The sequence below is a fragment of the Pongo abelii genome, chromosome 21, assembly GCF_028885655.2.
Source record: "Pongo abelii isolate AG06213 chromosome 21, NHGRI_mPonAbe1-v2.0_pri, whole genome shotgun sequence".
Taxonomy (NCBI): domain Eukaryota; kingdom Metazoa; phylum Chordata; class Mammalia; order Primates; family Hominidae; genus Pongo; species Pongo abelii.
In genome coordinates, this window is record NC_072006.2 from 28766855 (window position 1) to 28784295 (window position 17441).

Sequence of the window (17441 nt, forward strand, 5' to 3'; positions counted from 1 at the left end):
AAGTCTTCTGCCTAGTTTTTATGTGAAGATTCTTCCTTTTCCAACATAGGCCTCAAAGCGCTCCAAATAGCCACTAGCAGATTCTGCAAAAAGAGTGTTTCAAAACTGTTCTATCAAAAGGAAGGTTCAACTCTGTGAGTAGAATGCAATCATCACAAAGAAGTTTCTGAGAATGCTTCTGTCTAGTTTTTAAGTGAAGATAATTCCTTTTCCGACATAGGCCCCAAAGCGCTCCGAATAAACACTTACAGATAGTACAAAAGGAGTGGTTCAAAACTGTTCTATCAAAAGGAACGTTCCAGTCTGTGAGCTGAATGCGCTCCTCACAAAGAAGTTTCTGAGAATGCTGCTATCTAGTTTTTATGTGAAGATATTTCGTTTTCCTTGCATAGGCCTCAAATCGCTGGAAATATCCACTTGCTGATCTCACAAAAAGAGTGTTTCCAAACTGCTCTATCAAAAGACAGGTTCAACTCTGTGAGTTGAATGCACGCATCGAGAAGAACTTTCTGAGAATGCTTCCGTCTAGTTTTCAGGTGAAGATATTCCATTTTCCAGCATACGCCTCAAAGTGCTCCAAATATCCATTTGCAGATTTTACAAGAAGAGTGTTTCAAAGCTGCTCGTTCAAAAAGAAGGTTCAAGTCTGGGAGTTGAATGCACTCAACGCAAAGAAGTTTCTGAGAATGCTTCTGTCGAATTTTTATGTGAAGATATTTCCTTTACCAGCATAGGCCTCAAGGTGCTCCGAATAAACACTTGCGGATTCTACAAACTCAGTGTTTCAAAACTGTTCCAAGAAAAGGAACGTTCATGTCTGTGAGTTGAATGCACTCATCACAAAGAAGTTTCTCAGAAGGCTTCTGTCTAGTTTTCAGGTGAAATTATTTCATTTCCCAGCATAGGCCTCAAAGCGCTCCAAATATCCACTTGCAGATTCTACATAAAGATTGTTTCAAAACTGCTCTTTCAAAAGGAAAGTTCAAGTCTTTGAGTTGAATGCATTCATCACAAAGAAGTTTCTGAGAATGCTTCTGTCTAGTTTTTATGTGAAGATATTTCCATTTCCAGCATAGGCCTCAAATCGCTCCGAACATCCACTAGCAAATTCTACAAAAGGAGTGTTTCCAAAACTGGCTATCAAAAGGAAGTTTCCACTATGTGAGTTGAGTGCATAAAGCCACGGAAGTTTTCTGAGAATGCTTCCGTCTAGTTCTCATGTGAAGATATTTCCTTTTCCAGTGTTGGCCTCTTAGCACTCCAAATATTCACCTGCAGATTCTAGACAAAGAGTGTTTCAAAACCTCTCTATCAAAAGGAAGGTTCAACTCGGTGAGTTGAATGCGCACATCAGAAAAAGTTTCTGAGGATGCTTCTGTCTAGTTTTTATGTGAAGATATCTCCTTTTCCAGCATAGGCCTCAAATCGCTCCAAATATCCACTTGCAGATTCTACCAAAAGAGTGTTTCAAAACTGTTCTTTCAAAAGGAAGGTTCCACTCTGTGAGTAGAATGCAATCATCACAAAGAAGTTTCGGAGAATGCTTCTGTCTAGTTTTTATGTGAAGATATTTCCTTTTCCAACATAGGCCTCAAAGCGCTCCAAATAAACACTTGCAGATTCTACCAAAGGACTGTTTCAAAACCGTTCCCTCAAAAGGAACGTTCAAGTCTGTGAGTTGAAGGCACTCATCACACAGAAATTTCTGAGAATGCTTCTGTCTAGTATTGATGTGAGGATATTTCCTTTTCCAGCATAGGCCTGAAATCGCTCCAAATATCCACTTGCAGATTTTACCAAAAGTGTGTTTCAAAACTGCTCTTTGAAAAGAAAGATTCAACTCTGTGAGTTGAATGCACATATCGTGAAGAAGTTTCTGAGAATGCTTCTGTCTAGTTTTTCGGTGAAGATATTTCATTTCCCAGCATAGGCGTCAAAGCGATCCAAATATCCACTTGCAGATCCTACAAAAAGAGTGTTTCAAAACTGCTCTTTGAAAAGGAAGGTTCAAGTCTGTGAGTTGAATGCACTCATCAGAAAGAAGTTTCTGAGAATGATTCTCTCTTGTTTTCATCTGTATATATTTCCTTTTCCACTAGATGCCGCAATCGCACCAAATATCCACTTGCAGTTTCCACAAAAAGAGTGTTGCAGAACTGCTCCATAAAAAGGAAAGTTCAACTCTGTGAGTTCAATCCCCACATGACATAGAAGTTTCTGAGAATGCTTCTGTCTGCTTTGTATATGAAGATATCTCCTTTTCCAGCATAAGTGTCAGAGAGCTCCAAATATCCGCTTGCGGATTCCACAGAAACAGTGTTTCAAAACTGGTCTATCAAAAGGAAGGTTCAACTCTGTGAGTTGAATGCACTCATTACAAAGAAGTTTCTGGGAATGCTTCCGTCTAGCTTTTAGGCAATGATATTTCCTTTTGCAGCATAGGCCTCAAAGCGCTCCAAATATACACTTGCAGATTCTATAAAAAGAGGGATTGCAAACTGCTCTATCAAAAGGCAGGTTCAACTCTGTGAGTTGAAAGCATGCATCGAGAAGAGCTTTCTGAGAAAGGTTCTGTTTAGTTTTTAGGTGAAGATATTCCATTTCCCAGCATAGGCCTCAAAGTGCTCCGAATATCCACTTGCAGATTTTACAAAAAGAGTGTTTCAAAACTGCTCTTTCAAAAGGAAGCTCCATGTCTGTGAGTTGAATGCACTCAACACAAAGAAGTTTCTGAGAATGCTTCTGTCTAGTTTTTATGTGAATATATTACCTTTTCCAGCATAGGACTCAAAACGTTCGAAATATCCAATTGCAGATTCTACAAAAAGAATGCTTCAGTACTGTTCTATCAAAAGGAAGGTTCAACTCTGTGAGTAGAATGCACTCATCACAAAGAAGTTTCTGAGAATGCTTGTGTCTAGTTTTCATGTGAAGATATTTCCTTTTCCAACATAGTCCTCAAAGCGCTCCGAATAAACACTTGCAGATTGTACAAAAGGAGTGTTTCAAACCTGTTCTATCAAAAGGAACATTCAAGTCTGTGAGTTGAATACGCTCCTCACAAAGAAGTTTCTGAGAATGCCGCTACCTAGTTTTTATGTGAAGATATTTCCTTTTCTTTGCATAGGCCTCAATTTGCTGGAAATATCCACTTGCAGATTTCACAAAAACAGTGCTGCCAAACTGCTCTATCAAAAGACAGGTTCAACTCTGTGAGTTGAATGCACGCATCGAGAAGAAATTTCTGAGAATGCTTCTGTCTAGTTTTTAGATGAAGATATTCCATTTTCCAGCATACGTCTCAAAGTGCTCCAAATATCCATTTGCAGCTTTTACAAAAAGAGTGTTTCAAAACTGCTCGTTCAAAAGGAAGGTTCAAGTCTGCGAGTTGAATGCACTCATCACAAAGAAGGTTCTGAGAATGCTTCTCTCTAGTTTTTATGTGAGGTTATTTCCTTTTCCAACATAAGCCTCAAGGTGCTCCGAATAAACACGTGCGGATTCTACAAACTTAGTGTTTCAAAACTGTTCTATCAGAAGGAACGTTCATGTCTGTGAGTTGAATGCGCTCATCACAAAGAAGATTCTCAGAATGCTTCTGTCTGGTTTCCAGGTGAAGATATTTCATTTTCCAGCATAGGCCTCAAAGCTCTCCAAATATCCACTTGCAGATTCTACAAAAAGTGTGTTTCAAAACTGCTCTTTCAAAAGGAAGGTTCAAGTCTGTGAGTTGAATGCACTCATCACAAAGAAGTTTCTGAGAATGCTTTTGTCTGGTTTTTATGTGAAGATATTTCCATTCCCAGCATAGGCCTCAAATCGCTCCAAACATCCACTAGCAAATTCTACAAAAGGAGTGTTTCAAAACTGCGCTATCAAAAGGAAGATTCCACTATGTGATTTGAATGCATAAAGTGCATGGAAGTTATTGAGAATGCTTCCGTCCAGTTCTCATGTGGTGATATTTTCTTTTGCAGTTTTGGCCTCTTAGCACCCCAAATATCTCCTTGCAGATTCTGGACAAAGATTGTTTCAAATCCTCTCTATCAGAAGGAAGCTTCAAGTCTGTGAGTTGAATGTGCCCATCGGAAGAAGTTTCTGAGAAGTCTTCTGCCTAGTTTTTATGTGAAGATTCTTCCTTTTCCAACATAGGCCTCAAAGCGCTCCAAATAGCCACTAGCAGATTCTGCAAAAAGAGTGTTTCAAAACTGTTCTATCAAAAGGAAGGTTCAACTCTGTGAGTAGAATGCAATCATCACAAAGAAGTTTCTGAGAATGCTTCTGTCTAGTTTTTAAGTGAAGATAATTCCTTTTCCGACATAGGCCCCAAAGCGCTCCGAATAAACACTTACAGATAGTACAAAAGGAGTGGTTCAAAACTGTTCTATCAAAAGGAACGTTCCAGTCTGTGAGCTGAATGCGCTCCTCACAAAGAAGTTTCTGAGAATGCTGCTATCTAGTTTTTATGTGAAGATATTTCGTTTTCCTTGCATAGGCCTCAAATCGCTGGAAATATCCACTTGCTGATCTCACAAAAAGAGTGTTTCCAAACTGCTCTATCAAAAGACAGGTTCAACTCTGTGAGTTGAATGCACGCATCGAGAAGAACTTTCTGAGAATGCTTCCGTCTAGTTTTCAGGTGAAGATATTCCATTTTCCAGCATACGCCTCAAAGTGCTCCAAATATCCATTTGCAGATTTTACAAGAAGAGTGTTTCAAAGCTGCTCGTTCAAAAAGAAGGTTCAAGTCTGGGAGTTGAATGCACTCAACGCAAAGAAGTTTCTGAGAATGCTTCTGTCGAATTTTTATGTGAAGATATTTCCTTTACCAGCATAGGCCTCAAGGTGCTCCGAATAAACACTTGCGGATTCTACAAACTCAGTGTTTCAAAACTGTTCCAAGAAAAGGAACGTTCATGTCTGTGAGTTGAATGCACTCATCACAAAGAAGTTTCTCAGAAGGCTTCTGTCTAGTTTTCAGGTGAAATTATTTCATTTCCCAGCATAGGCCTCAAAGCGCTCCAAATATCCACTTGCAGATTCTACATAAAGATTGTTTCAAAACTGCTCTTTCAAAAGGAAAGTTCAAGTCTTTGAGTTGAATGCATTCATCACAAAGAAGTTTCTGAGAATGCTTCTGTCTAGTTTTTATGTGAAGATATTTCCATTTCCAGCATAGGCCTCAAATCGCTCCGAACATCCACTAGCAAATTCTACAAAAGGAGTGTTTCCAAAACTGGCTATCAAAAGGAAGTTTCCACTATGTGAGTTGAGTGCATAAAGCCACGGAAGTTTTCTGAGAATGCTTCCGTCTAGTTCTCATGTGAAGATATTTCCTTTTCCAGTGTTGGCCTCTTAGCACTCCAAATATTCACCTGCAGATTCTAGACAAAGAGTGTTTCAAAACCTCTCTATCAAAAGGAAGGTTCAACTCGGTGAGTTGAATGCGCACATCAGAAAAAGTTTCTGAGGATGCTTCTGTCTAGTTTTTATGTGAAGATATCTCCTTTTCCAGCATAGGCCTCAAATCGCTCCAAATATCCACTTGCAGATTCTACCAAAAGAGTGTTTCAAAACTGTTCTTTCAAAAGGAAGGTTCCACTCTGTGAGTAGAATGCAATCATCACAAAGAAGTTTCGGAGAATGCTTCTGTCTAGTTTTTATGTGAAGATATTTCCTTTTCCAACATAGGCCTCAAAGCGCTCCAAATAAACACTTGCAGATTCTACCAAAGGACTGTTTCAAAACCGTTCCCTCAAAAGGAACGTTCAAGTCTGTGAGTTGAAGGCACTCATCACACAGAAATTTCTGAGAATGCTTCTGTCTAGTATTGATGTGAGGATATTTCCTTTTCCAGCATAGGCCTGAAATCGCTCCAAATATCCACTTGCAGATTTTACCAAAAGTGTGTTTCAAAACTGCTCTTTGAAAAGAAAGATTCAACTCTGTGAGTTGAATGCACATATCGTGAAGAAGTTTCTGAGAATGCTTCTGTCTAGTTTTTCGGTGAAGATATTTCATTTCCCAGCATAGGCGTCAAAGCGATCCAAATATCCACTTGCAGATCCTACAAAAAGAGTGTTTCAAAACTGCTCTTTGAAAAGGAAGGTTCAAGTCTGTGAGTTGAATGCACTCATCAGAAAGAAGTTTCTGAGAATGATTCTCTCTTGTTTTCATCTGTATATATTTCCTTTTCCACTAGATGCCGCAATCGCACCAAATATCCACTTGCAGTTTCCACAAAAAGAGTGTTGCAGAACTGCTCCATAAAAAGGAAAGTTCAACTCTGTGAGTTCAATCCCCACATGACATAGAAGTTTCTGAGAATGCTTCTGTCTGCTTTGTATATGAAGATATCTCCTTTTCCAGCATAAGTGTCAGAGAGCTCCAAATATCCGCTTGCGGATTCCACAGAAACAGTGTTTCAAAACTGGTCTATCAAAAGGAAGGTTCAACTCTGTGAGTTGAATGCACTCATTACAAAGAAGTTTCTGGGAATGCTTCCGTCTAGCTTTTAGGCAATGATATTTCCTTTTGCAGCATAGGCCTCAAAGCGCTCCAAATATACACTTGCAGATTCTATAAAAAGAGGGATTGCAAACTGCTCTATCAAAAGGCAGGTTCAACTCTGTGAGTTGAAAGCATGCATCGAGAAGAGCTTTCTGAGAAAGGTTCTGTTTAGTTTTTAGGTGAAGAAATTCCATTTCCCAGCATAGGCCTCAAAGTGCTCCGAATATCCACTTGCAGATTTTACAAAAAGAGTGTTTCAAAACTGCTCTTTCAAAAGGAAGCTCCATGTCTGTGAGTTGAATGCACTCAACACAAAGAAGTTTCTGAGAATGCTTCTGTCTAATTTTTATGTGAATATATTACCTTTTCCAGCATAGGACTCAAAACGTTCGAAATATCCAATTGCAGATTCTACAAAAAGAATGCTTCAGTACTGTTCTATCAAAAGGAAGGTTCAACTCTGTGAGTAGAATGCACTCATCACAAAGAAGTTTCTGAGAATGCTTGTGTCTAGTTTTCATGTGAAGATATTTCCTTTTCCAACATAGTCCTCAAAGCGCTCCGAATAAACACTTGCAGATTGTACAAAAGGAGTGTTTCAAAACTGTTCTATCAAAAGGAACATTCAAGTCTGTGAGTTGAATACGCTCCTCACAAAGAAGTTTCTGAGAATGCCGCTACCTAGTTTTTATGTGAAGATATTTCCTTTTCTTTGCATAGGCCTCAATTTGCTGGAAATATCCACTTGCAGATTTCACAAAAACAGTGCTGCCAAACTGCTCTATCAAAAGACAGGTTCAACTCTGTGAGTTGAATGCACGCATCGAGAAGAAATTTCTGAGAATGCTTCTGTCTAGTTTTTAGATGAAGATATTCCATTTTCCAGCATACGTCTCAAAGTGCTCCAAATATCCATTTGCAGCTTTTACAAAAAGAGTGTTTCAAAACTGCTCGTTCAAAAGGAAGGTTCAAGTCTGCGAGTTGAATGCACTCATCACAAAGAAGGTTCTGAGAATGCTTCTCTCTAGTTTTTATGTGAGGTTATTTCCTTTTCCAACATAAGCCTCAAGGTGCTCCGAATAAACACGTGCGGATTCTACAAACTTAGTGTTTCAAAACTGTTCTATCAGAAGGAACGTTCATGTCTGTGAGTTGAATGCGCTCATCACAAAGAAGATTCTCAGAATGCTTCTGTCTGGTTTCCAGGTGAAGATATTTCATTTTCCAGCATAGGCCTCAAAGCTCTCCAAATATCCACTTGCAGATTCTACAAAAAGTGTGTTTCAAAACTGCTCTTTCAAAAGGAAGGTTCAAGTCTGTGAGTTGAATGCACTCATCACAAAGAAGTTTCTGAGAATGCTTTTGTCTGGTTTTTATGTGAAGATATTTCCATTCCCAGCATAGGCCTCAAATCGCTCCAAACATCCACTAGCAAATTCTACAAAAGGAGTGTTTCAAAACTGCGCTATCAAAAGGAAGATTCCACTATGTGATTTGAATGCATAAAGTGCATGGAAGTTATTGAGAATGCTTCCGTCCAGTTCTCATGTGGTGATATTTTCTTTTGCAGTTTTGGCCTCTTAGCACCCCAAATATCTCCTTGCAGATTCTGGACAAAGATTGTTTCAAATCCTCTCTATCAGAAGGAAGCTTCAAGTCTGTGAGTTGAATGTGCCCATCGGAAGAAGTTTCTGAGAAGTCTTCTGCCTAGTTTTTATGTGAAGATTCTTCCTTTTCCAACATAGGCCTCAAAGCGCTCCAAATAGCCACTAGCAGATTCTGCAAAAAGAGTGTTTCAAAACTGTTCTATCAAAAGGAAGGTTCAACTCTGTGAGTAGAATGCAATCATCACAAAGAAGTTTCTGAGAATGCTTCTGTCTAGTTTTTAAGTGAAGATAATTCCTTTTCCGACATAGGCCCCAAAGCGCTCCGAATAAACACTTACAGATAGTACAAAAGGAGTGGTTCAAAACTGTTCTATCAAAAGGAACGTTCCAGTCTGTGAGCTGAATGCGCTCCTCACAAAGAAGTTTCTGAGAATGCTGCTATCTAGTTTTTATGTGAAGATATTTCGTTTTCCTTGCATAGGCCTCAAATCGCTGGAAATATCCACTTGCTGATCTCACAAAAAGAGTGTTTCCAAACTGCTCTATCAAAAGACAGGTTCAACTCTGTGAGTTGAATGCACGCATCGAGAAGAACTTTCTGAGAATGCTTCCGTCTAGTTTTCAGGTGAAGATATTCCATTTTCCAGCATACGCCTCAAAGTGCTCCAAATATCCATTTGCAGATTTTACAAGAAGAGTGTTTCAAAGCTGCTCGTTCAAAAAGAAGGTTCAAGTCTGGGAGTTGAATGCACTCAACGCAAAAAAGTTTCTGAGAATGCTTCTGTCGAATTTTTATGTGAAGATATTTCCTTTACCAGCATAGGCCTCAAGGTGCTCCGAATAAACACTTGCGGATTCTACAAACTCAGTGTTTCAAAACTGTTCCAAGAAAAGGAACGTTCATGTCTGTGAGTTGAATGCACTCATCACAAAGAAGTTTCTCAGAAGGCTTCTGTCTAGTTTTCAGGTGAAATTATTTCATTTCCCAGCATAGGCCTCAAAGCGCTCCAAATATCCACTTGCAGATTCTACATAAAGATTGTTTCAAAACTGCTCTTTCAAAAGGAAAGTTCAAGTCTTTGAGTTGAATGCATTCATCACAAAGAAGTTTCTGAGAATGCTTCTGTCTAGTTTTTATGTGAAGATATTTCCATTTCCAGCATAGGCCTCAAATCGCTCCAAACATCCACTAGCAAATTCTACAAAAGGAGTGTTTCCAAAACTGGCTATCAAAAGGAAGTTTCCACTATGTGAGTTGAGTGCATAAAGCCACGGAAGTTTTCTGAGAATGCTTCCGTCTAGTTCTCATGTGAAGATATTTCCTTTTCCAGTGTTGGCCTCTTAGCACTCCAAATATTCACCTGCAGATTCTAGACAAAGAGTGTTTCAAAACCTCTCTATCAAAAGGAAGGTTCAACTCGGTGAGTTGAATGCGCACATCAGAAAAAGTTTCTGAGGATGCTTCTGTCTAGTTTTTATGTGAAGATATCTCCTTTTCCAGCATAGGCCTCAAATCGCTCCAAATATCCACTTGCAGATTCTACCAAAAGAGTGTTTCAAAACTGTTCTTTCAAAAGGAAGGTTCCACTCTGTGAGTAGAATGCAATCATCACAAAGAAGTTTCGGAGAATGCTTCTGTCTAGTTTTTATGTGAAGATATTTCCTTTTCCAACATAGGCCTCAAAGCGCTCCAAATAAACACTTGCAGATTCTACCAAAGGACTGTTTCAAAACCGTTCCCTCAAAAGGAACGTTCAAGTCTGTGAGTTGAAGGCACTCATCACACAGAAATTTCTGAGAATGCTTCTGTCTAGTATTGATGTGAGGATATTTCCTTTTCCAGCATAGGCCTGAAATCGCTCCAAATATCCACTTGCAGATTTTACCAAAAGTGTGTTTCAAAACTGCTCTTTGAAAAGAAAGATTCAACTCTGTGAGTTGAATGCACATATCGTGAAGAAGTTTCTGAGAATGCTTCTGTCTAGTTTTTCGGTGAAGATATTTCATTTCCCAGCATAGGCGTCAAAGCGATCCAAATATCCACTTGCAGATCCTACAAAAAGAGTGTTTCAAAACTGCTCTTTGAAAAGGAAGGTTCAAGTCTGTGAGTTGAATGCACTCATCAGAAAGAAGTTTCTGAGAATGATTCTCTCTTGTTTTCATCTGTATATATTTCCTTTTCCACTAGATGCCGCAATCGCACCAAATATCCACTTGCAGTTTCCACAAAAAGAGTGTTGCAGAACTGCTCCATAAAAAGGAAAGTTCAACTCTGTGAGTTCAATCCCCACATGACATAGAAGTTTCTGAGAATGCTTCTGTCTGCTTTGTATATGAAGATATCTCCTTTTCCAGCATAAGTGTCAGAGAGCTCCAAATATCCGCTTGCGGATTCCACAGAAACAGTGTTTCAAAACTGGTCTATCAAAAGGAAGGTTCAACTCTGTGAGTTGAATGCACTCATTACAAAGAAGTTTCTGGGAATGCTTCCGTCTAGCTTTTAGGCAATGATATTTCCTTTTGCAGCATAGGCCTCAAAGCGCTCCAAATATACACTTGCAGATTCTATAAAAAGAGGGATTGCAAACTGCTCTATCAAAAGGCAGGTTCAACTCTGTGAGTTGAAAGCATGCATCGAGAAGAGCTTTCTGAGAAAGGTTCTGTTTAGTTTTTAGGTGAAGATATTCCATTTCCCAGCATAGGCCTCAAAGTGCTCCGAATATCCACTTGCAGATTTTACAAAAAGAGTGTTTCAAAACTGCTCTTTCAAAAGGAAGCTCCATGTCTGTGAGTTGAATGCACTCAACACAAAGAAGTTTCTGAGAATGCTTCTGTCTAGTTTTTATGTGAATATATTACCTTTTCCAGCATAGGACTCAAAACGTTCGAAATATCCAATTGCAGATTCTACAAAAAGAATGCTTCAGTACTGTTCTATCAAAAGGAAGGTTCAACTCTGTGAGTAGAATGCACTCATCACAAAGAAGTTTCTGAGAATGCTTGTGTCTAGTTTTCATGTGAAGATATTTCCTTTTCCAACATAGTCCTCAAAGCGCTCCGAATAAACACTTGCAGATTGTACAAAAGGAGTGTTTCAAAACTGTTCTATCAAAAGGAACATTCAAGTCTGTGAGTTGAATACGCTCCTCACAAAGAAGTTTCTGAGAATGCCGCTACCTAGTTTTTATGTGAAGATATTTCCTTTTCTTTGCATAGGCCTCAATTTGCTGGAAATATCCACTTGCAGATTTCACAAAAACAGTGCTGCCAAACTGCTCTATCAAAAGACAGGTTCAACTCTGTGAGTTGAATGCACGCATCGAGAAGAAATTTCTGAGAATGCTTCTGTCTAGTTTTTAGATGAAGATATTCCATTTTCCAGCATACGTCTCAAAGTGCTCCAAATATCCATTTGCAGCTTTTACAAAAAGAGTGTTTCAAAACTGCTCGTTCAAAAGGAAGGTTCAAGTCTGCGAGTTGAATGCACTCATCACAAAGAAGGTTCTGAGAATGCTTCTCTCTAGTTTTTATGTGAGGTTATTTCCTTTTCCAACATAAGCCTCAAGGTGCTCCGAATAAACACGTGCGGATTCTACAAACTTAGTGTTTCAAAACTGTTCTATCAGAAGGAACGTTCATGTCTGTGAGTTGAATGCGCTCATCACAAAGAAGATTCTCAGAATGCTTCTGTCTGGTTTCCAGGTGAAGATATTTCATTTTCCAGCATAGGCCTCAAAGCTCTCCAAATATCCACTTGCAGATTCTACAAAAAGTGTGTTTCAAAACTGCTCTTTCAAAAGGAAGGTTCAAGTCTGTGAGTTGAATGCACTCATCACAAAGAAGTTTCTGAGAATGCTTTTGTCTGGTTTTTATGTGAAGATATTTCCATTCCCAGCATAGGCCTCAAATCGCTCCAAACATCCACTAGCAAATTCTACAAAAGGAGTGTTTCAAAACTGCGCTATCAAAAGGAAGATTCCACTATGTGATTTGAATGCATAAAGTGCATGGAAGTTATTGAGAATGCTTCCGTCCAGTTCTCATGTGGTGATATTTTCTTTTGCAGTTTTGGCCTCTTAGCACCCCAAATATCTCCTTGCAGATTCTGGACAAAGATTGTTTCAAATCCTCTCTATCAGAAGGAAGCTTCAAGTCTGTGAGTTGAATGTGCCCATCGGAAGAAGTTTCTGAGAAGTCTTCTGCCTAGTTGTTATGTGAAGATTCTTCCTTTTCCAACATAGGCCTCAAAGCGCTCCAAATAGCCACTAGCAGATTCTGCAAAAAGAGTGTTTCAAAACTGTTCTATCAAAAGGAAGGTTCAACTCTGTGAGTAGAATGCAATCATCACAAAGAAGTTTCTGAGAATGCTTCTGTCTAGTTTTTAAGTGAAGATAATTCCTTTTCCGACATAGGCCCCAAAGCGCTCCGAATAAACACTTACAGATAGTACAAAAGGAGTGGTTCAAAACTGTTCTATCAAAAGGAACGTTCCAGTCTGTGAGCTGAATGCGCTCCTCACAAAGAAGTTTCTGAGAATGCTGCTATCTAGTTTTTATGTGAAGATATTTCGTTTTCCTTGCATAGGCCTCAAATCGCTGGAAATATCCACTTGCTGATCTCACAAAAAGAGTGTTTCCAAACTGCTCTATCAAAAGACAGGTTCAACTCTGTGAGTTGAATGCACGCATCGAGAAGAACTTTCTGAGAATGCTTCCGTCTAGTTTTCAGGTGAAGATATTCCATTTTCCAGCATACGCCTCAAAGTGCTCCAAATATCCATTTGCAGATTTTACAAGAAGAGTGTTTCAAAGCTGCTCGTTCAAAAAGAAGGTTCAAGTCTGGGAGTTGAATGCACTCAACGCAAAGAAGTTTCTGAGAATGCTTCTGTCGAATTTTTATGTGAAGATATTTCCTTTACCAGCATAGGCCTCAAGGTGCTCCGAATAAACACTTGCGGATTCTACAAACTCAGTGTTTCAAAACTGTTCCAAGAAAAGGAACGTTCATGTCTGTGAGTTGAATGCACTCATCACAAAGAAGTTTCTCAGAAGGCTTCTGTCTAGTTTTCAGGTGAAATTATTTCATTTCCCAGCATAGGCCTCAAAGCGCTCCAAATATCCACTTGCAGATTCTACATAAAGATTGTTTCAAAACTGCTCTTTCAAAAGGAAAGTTCAAGTCTTTGAGTTGAATGCATTCATCACAAAGAAGTTTCTGAGAATGCTTCTGTCTAGTTTTTATGTGAAGATATTTCCATTTCCAGCATAGGCCTCAAATCGCTCCGAACATCCACTAGCAAATTCTACAAAAGGAGTGTTTCCAAAACTGGCTATCAAAAGGAAGTTTCCACTATGTGAGTTGAGTGCATAAAGCCACGGAAGTTTTCTGAGAATGCTTCCGTCTAGTTCTCATGTGAAGATATTTCCTTTTCCAGTGTTGGCCTCTTAGCACTCCAAATATTCACCTGCAGATTCTAGACAAAGAGTGTTTCAAAACCTCTCTATCAAAAGGAAGGTTCAACTCGGTGAGTTGAATGCGCACATCAGAAAAAGTTTCTGAGGATGCTTCTGTCTAGTTTTTATGTGAAGATATCTCCTTTTCCAGCATAGGCCTCAAATCGCTCCAAATATCCACTTGCAGATTCTACCAAAAGAGTGTTTCAAAACTGTTCTTTCAAAAGGAAGGTTCCACTCTGTGAGTAGAATGCAATCATCACAAAGAAGTTTCGGAGAATGCTTCTGTCTAGTTTTTATGTGAAGATATTTCCTTTTCCAACATAGGCCTCAAAGCGCTCCAAATAAACACTTGCAGATTCTACCAAAGGACTGTTTCAAAACCGTTCCCTCAAAAGGAACGTTCAAGTCTGTGAGTTGAAGGCACTCATCACACAGAAATTTCTGAGAATGCTTCTGTCTAGTATTGATGTGAGGATATTTCCTTTTCCAGCATAGGCCTGAAATCGCTCCAAATATCCACTTGCAGATTTTACCAAAAGTGTGTTTCAAAACTGCTCTTTGAAAAGAAAGATTCAACTCTGTGAGTTGAATGCACATATCGTGAAGAAGTTTCTGAGAATGCTTCTGTCTAGTTTTTCGGTGAAGATATTTCATTTCCCAGCATAGGCGTCAAAGCGATCCAAATATCCACTTGCAGATCCTACAAAAAGAGTGTTTCAAAACTGCTCTTTGAAAAGGAAGGTTCAAGTCTGTGAGTTGAATGCACTCATCAGAAAGAAGTTTCTGAGAATGATTCTCTCTTGTTTTCATCTGTATATATTTCCTTTTCCACTAGATGCCGCAATCGCACCAAATATCCACTTGCAGTTTCCACAAAAAGAGTGTTGCAGAACTGCTCCATAAAAAGGAAAGTTCAACTCTGTGAGTTCAATCCCCACATGACATAGAAGTTTCTGAGAATGCTTCTGTCTGCTTTGTATATGAAGATATCTCCTTTTCCAGCATAAGTGTCAGAGAGCTCCAAATATCCGCTTGCGGATTCCACAGAAACAGTGTTTCAAAACTGGTCTATCAAAAGGAAGGTTCAACTCTGTGAGTTGAATGCACTCATTACAAAGAAGTTTCTGAGAATGCTTCCGTCTAGCTTTTAGGCAATGATATTTCCTTTTGCAGCATAGGCCTCAAAGCGCTCCAAATATACACTTGCAGATTCTATAAAAAGAGGGATTGCAAACTGCTCTATCAAAAGGCAGGTTCAACTCTGTGAGTTGAAAGCATGCATCGAGAAGAGCTTTCTGAGAAAGGTTCTGTTTAGTTTTTAGGTGAAGATATTCCATTTCCCAGCATAGGCCTCAAAGTGCTCCGAATATCCACTTGCAGATTTTACAAAAAGAGTGTTTCAAAACTGCTCTTTCAAAAGGAAGCTCCATGTCTGTGAGTTGAATGCACTCAACACAAAGAAGTTTCTGAGAATGCTTCTGTCTAGTTTTTATGTGAATATATTACCTTTTCCAGCATAGGACTCAAAACGTTCGAAATATCCAATTGCAGATTCTACAAAAAGAATGCTTCAGTACTGTTCTATCAAAAGGAAGGTTCAACTCTGTGAGTAGAATGCACTCATCACAAAGAAGTTTCTGAGAATGCTTGTGTCTAGTTTTCATGTGAAGATATTTCCTTTTCCAACATAGTCCTCAAAGCGCTCCGAATAAACACTTGCAGATTGTACAAAAGGAGTGTTTCAAACCTGTTCTATCAAAAGGAACATTCAAGTCTGTGAGTTGAATACGCTCCTCACAAAGAAGTTTCTGAGAATGCCGCTACCTAGTTTTTATGTGAAGATATTTCCTTTTCTTTGCATAGGCCTCAATTTGCTGGAAATATCCACTTGCAGATTTCACAAAAACAGTGCTGCCAAACTGCTCTATCAAAAGACAGGTTCAACTCTGTGAGTTGAATGCACGCATCGAGAAGAAATTTCTGAGAATGCTTCTGTCTAGTTTTTAGATGAAGATATTCCATTTTCCAGCATACGTCTCAAAGTGCTCCAAATATCCATTTGCAGCTTTTACAAAAAGAGTGTTTCAAAACTGCTCGTTCAAAAGGAAGGTTCAAGTCTGCGAGTTGAATGCACTCATCACAAAGAAGGTTCTGAGAATGCTTCTCTCTAGTTTTTATGTGAGGTTATTTCCTTTTCCAACATAAGCCTCAAGGTGCTCCGAATAAACACGTGCGGATTCTACAAACTTAGTGTTTCAAAACTGTTCTATCAGAAGGAACGTTCATGTCTGTGAGTTGAATGCGCTCATCACAAAGAAGATTCTCAGAATGCTTCTGTCTGGTTTCCAGGTGAAGATATTTCATTTTCCAGCATAGGCCTCAAAGCTCTCCAAATATCCACTTGCAGATTCTACAAAAAGTGTGTTTCAAAACTGCTCTTTCAAAAGGAAGGTTCAAGTCTGTGAGTTGAATGCACTCATCACAAAGAAGTTTCTGAGAATGCTTTTGTCTGGTTTTTATGTGAAGATATTTCCATTCCCAGCATAGGCCTCAAATCGCTCCAAACATCCACTAGCAAATTCTACAAAAGGAGTGTTTCAAAACTGCGCTATCAAAAGGAAGATTCCACTATGTGATTTGAATGCATAAAGTGCATGGAAGTTATTGAGAATGCTTCCGTCCAGTTCTCATGTGGTGATATTTTCTTTTGCAGTTTTGGCCTCTTAGCACCCCAAATATCTCCTTGCAGATTCTGGACAAAGATTGTTTCAAATCCTCTCTATCAGAAGGAAGCTTCAAGTCTGTGAGTTGAATGTGCCCATCGGAAGAAGTTTCTGAGAAGTCTTCTGCCTAGTTTTTATGTGAAGATTCTTCCTTTTCCAACATAGGCCTCAAAGCGCTCCAAATAGCCACTAGCAGATTCTGCAAAAAGAGTGTTTCAAAACTGTTCTATCAAAAGGAAGGTTCAACTCTGTGAGTAGAATGCAATCATCACAAAGAAGTTTCTGAGAATGCTTCTGTCTAGTTTTTAAGTGAAGATAATTCCTTTTCCGACATAGGCCCCAAAGCGCTCCGAATAAACACTTACAGATAGTACAAAAGGAGTGGTTCAAAACTGTTCTATCAAAAGGAACGTTCCAGTCTGTGAGCTGAATGCGCTCCTCACAAAGAAGTTTCTGAGAATGCTGCTATCTAGTTTTTATGTGAAGATATTTCGTTTTCCTTGCATAGGCCTCAAATCGCTGGAAATATCCACTTGCTGATCTCACAAAAAGAGTGTTTCCAAACTGCTCTATCAAAAGACAGGTTCAACTCTGTGAGTTGAATGCACGCATCGAGAAGAACTTTCTGAGAATGCTTCCGTCTAGTTTTCAGGTGAAGATATTCCGTTTTCCAGCATACGCCTCAAAGTGCTCCAAATATCCATTTGCAGATTTTACAAGAAGAGTGTTTCAAAGCTGCTCGTTCAAAAAGAAGGTTCAAGTCTGGGAGTTGAATGCACTCAACGCAAAGAAGTTTCTGAGAATGCTTCTGTCGAATTTTTATGTGAAGATATTTCCTTTACCAGCATAGGCCTCAAGGTGCTCCGAATAAACACTTGCGGATTCTACAAACTCAGTGTTTCAAAACTGTTCCAAGAAAAGGAACGTTCATGTCTGTGAGTTGAATGCACTCATCACAAAGAAGTTTCTCAGAAGGCTTCTGTCTAGTTTTCAGGTGAAATTATTTCATTTCCCAGCATAGGCCTCAAAGCGCTCCAAATATCCACTTGCAGATTCTACATAAAGATTGTTTCAAAACTGCTCTTTCAAAAGGAAAGTTCAAGTCTTTGAGTTGAATGCATTCATCACAAAGAAGTTTCTGAGAA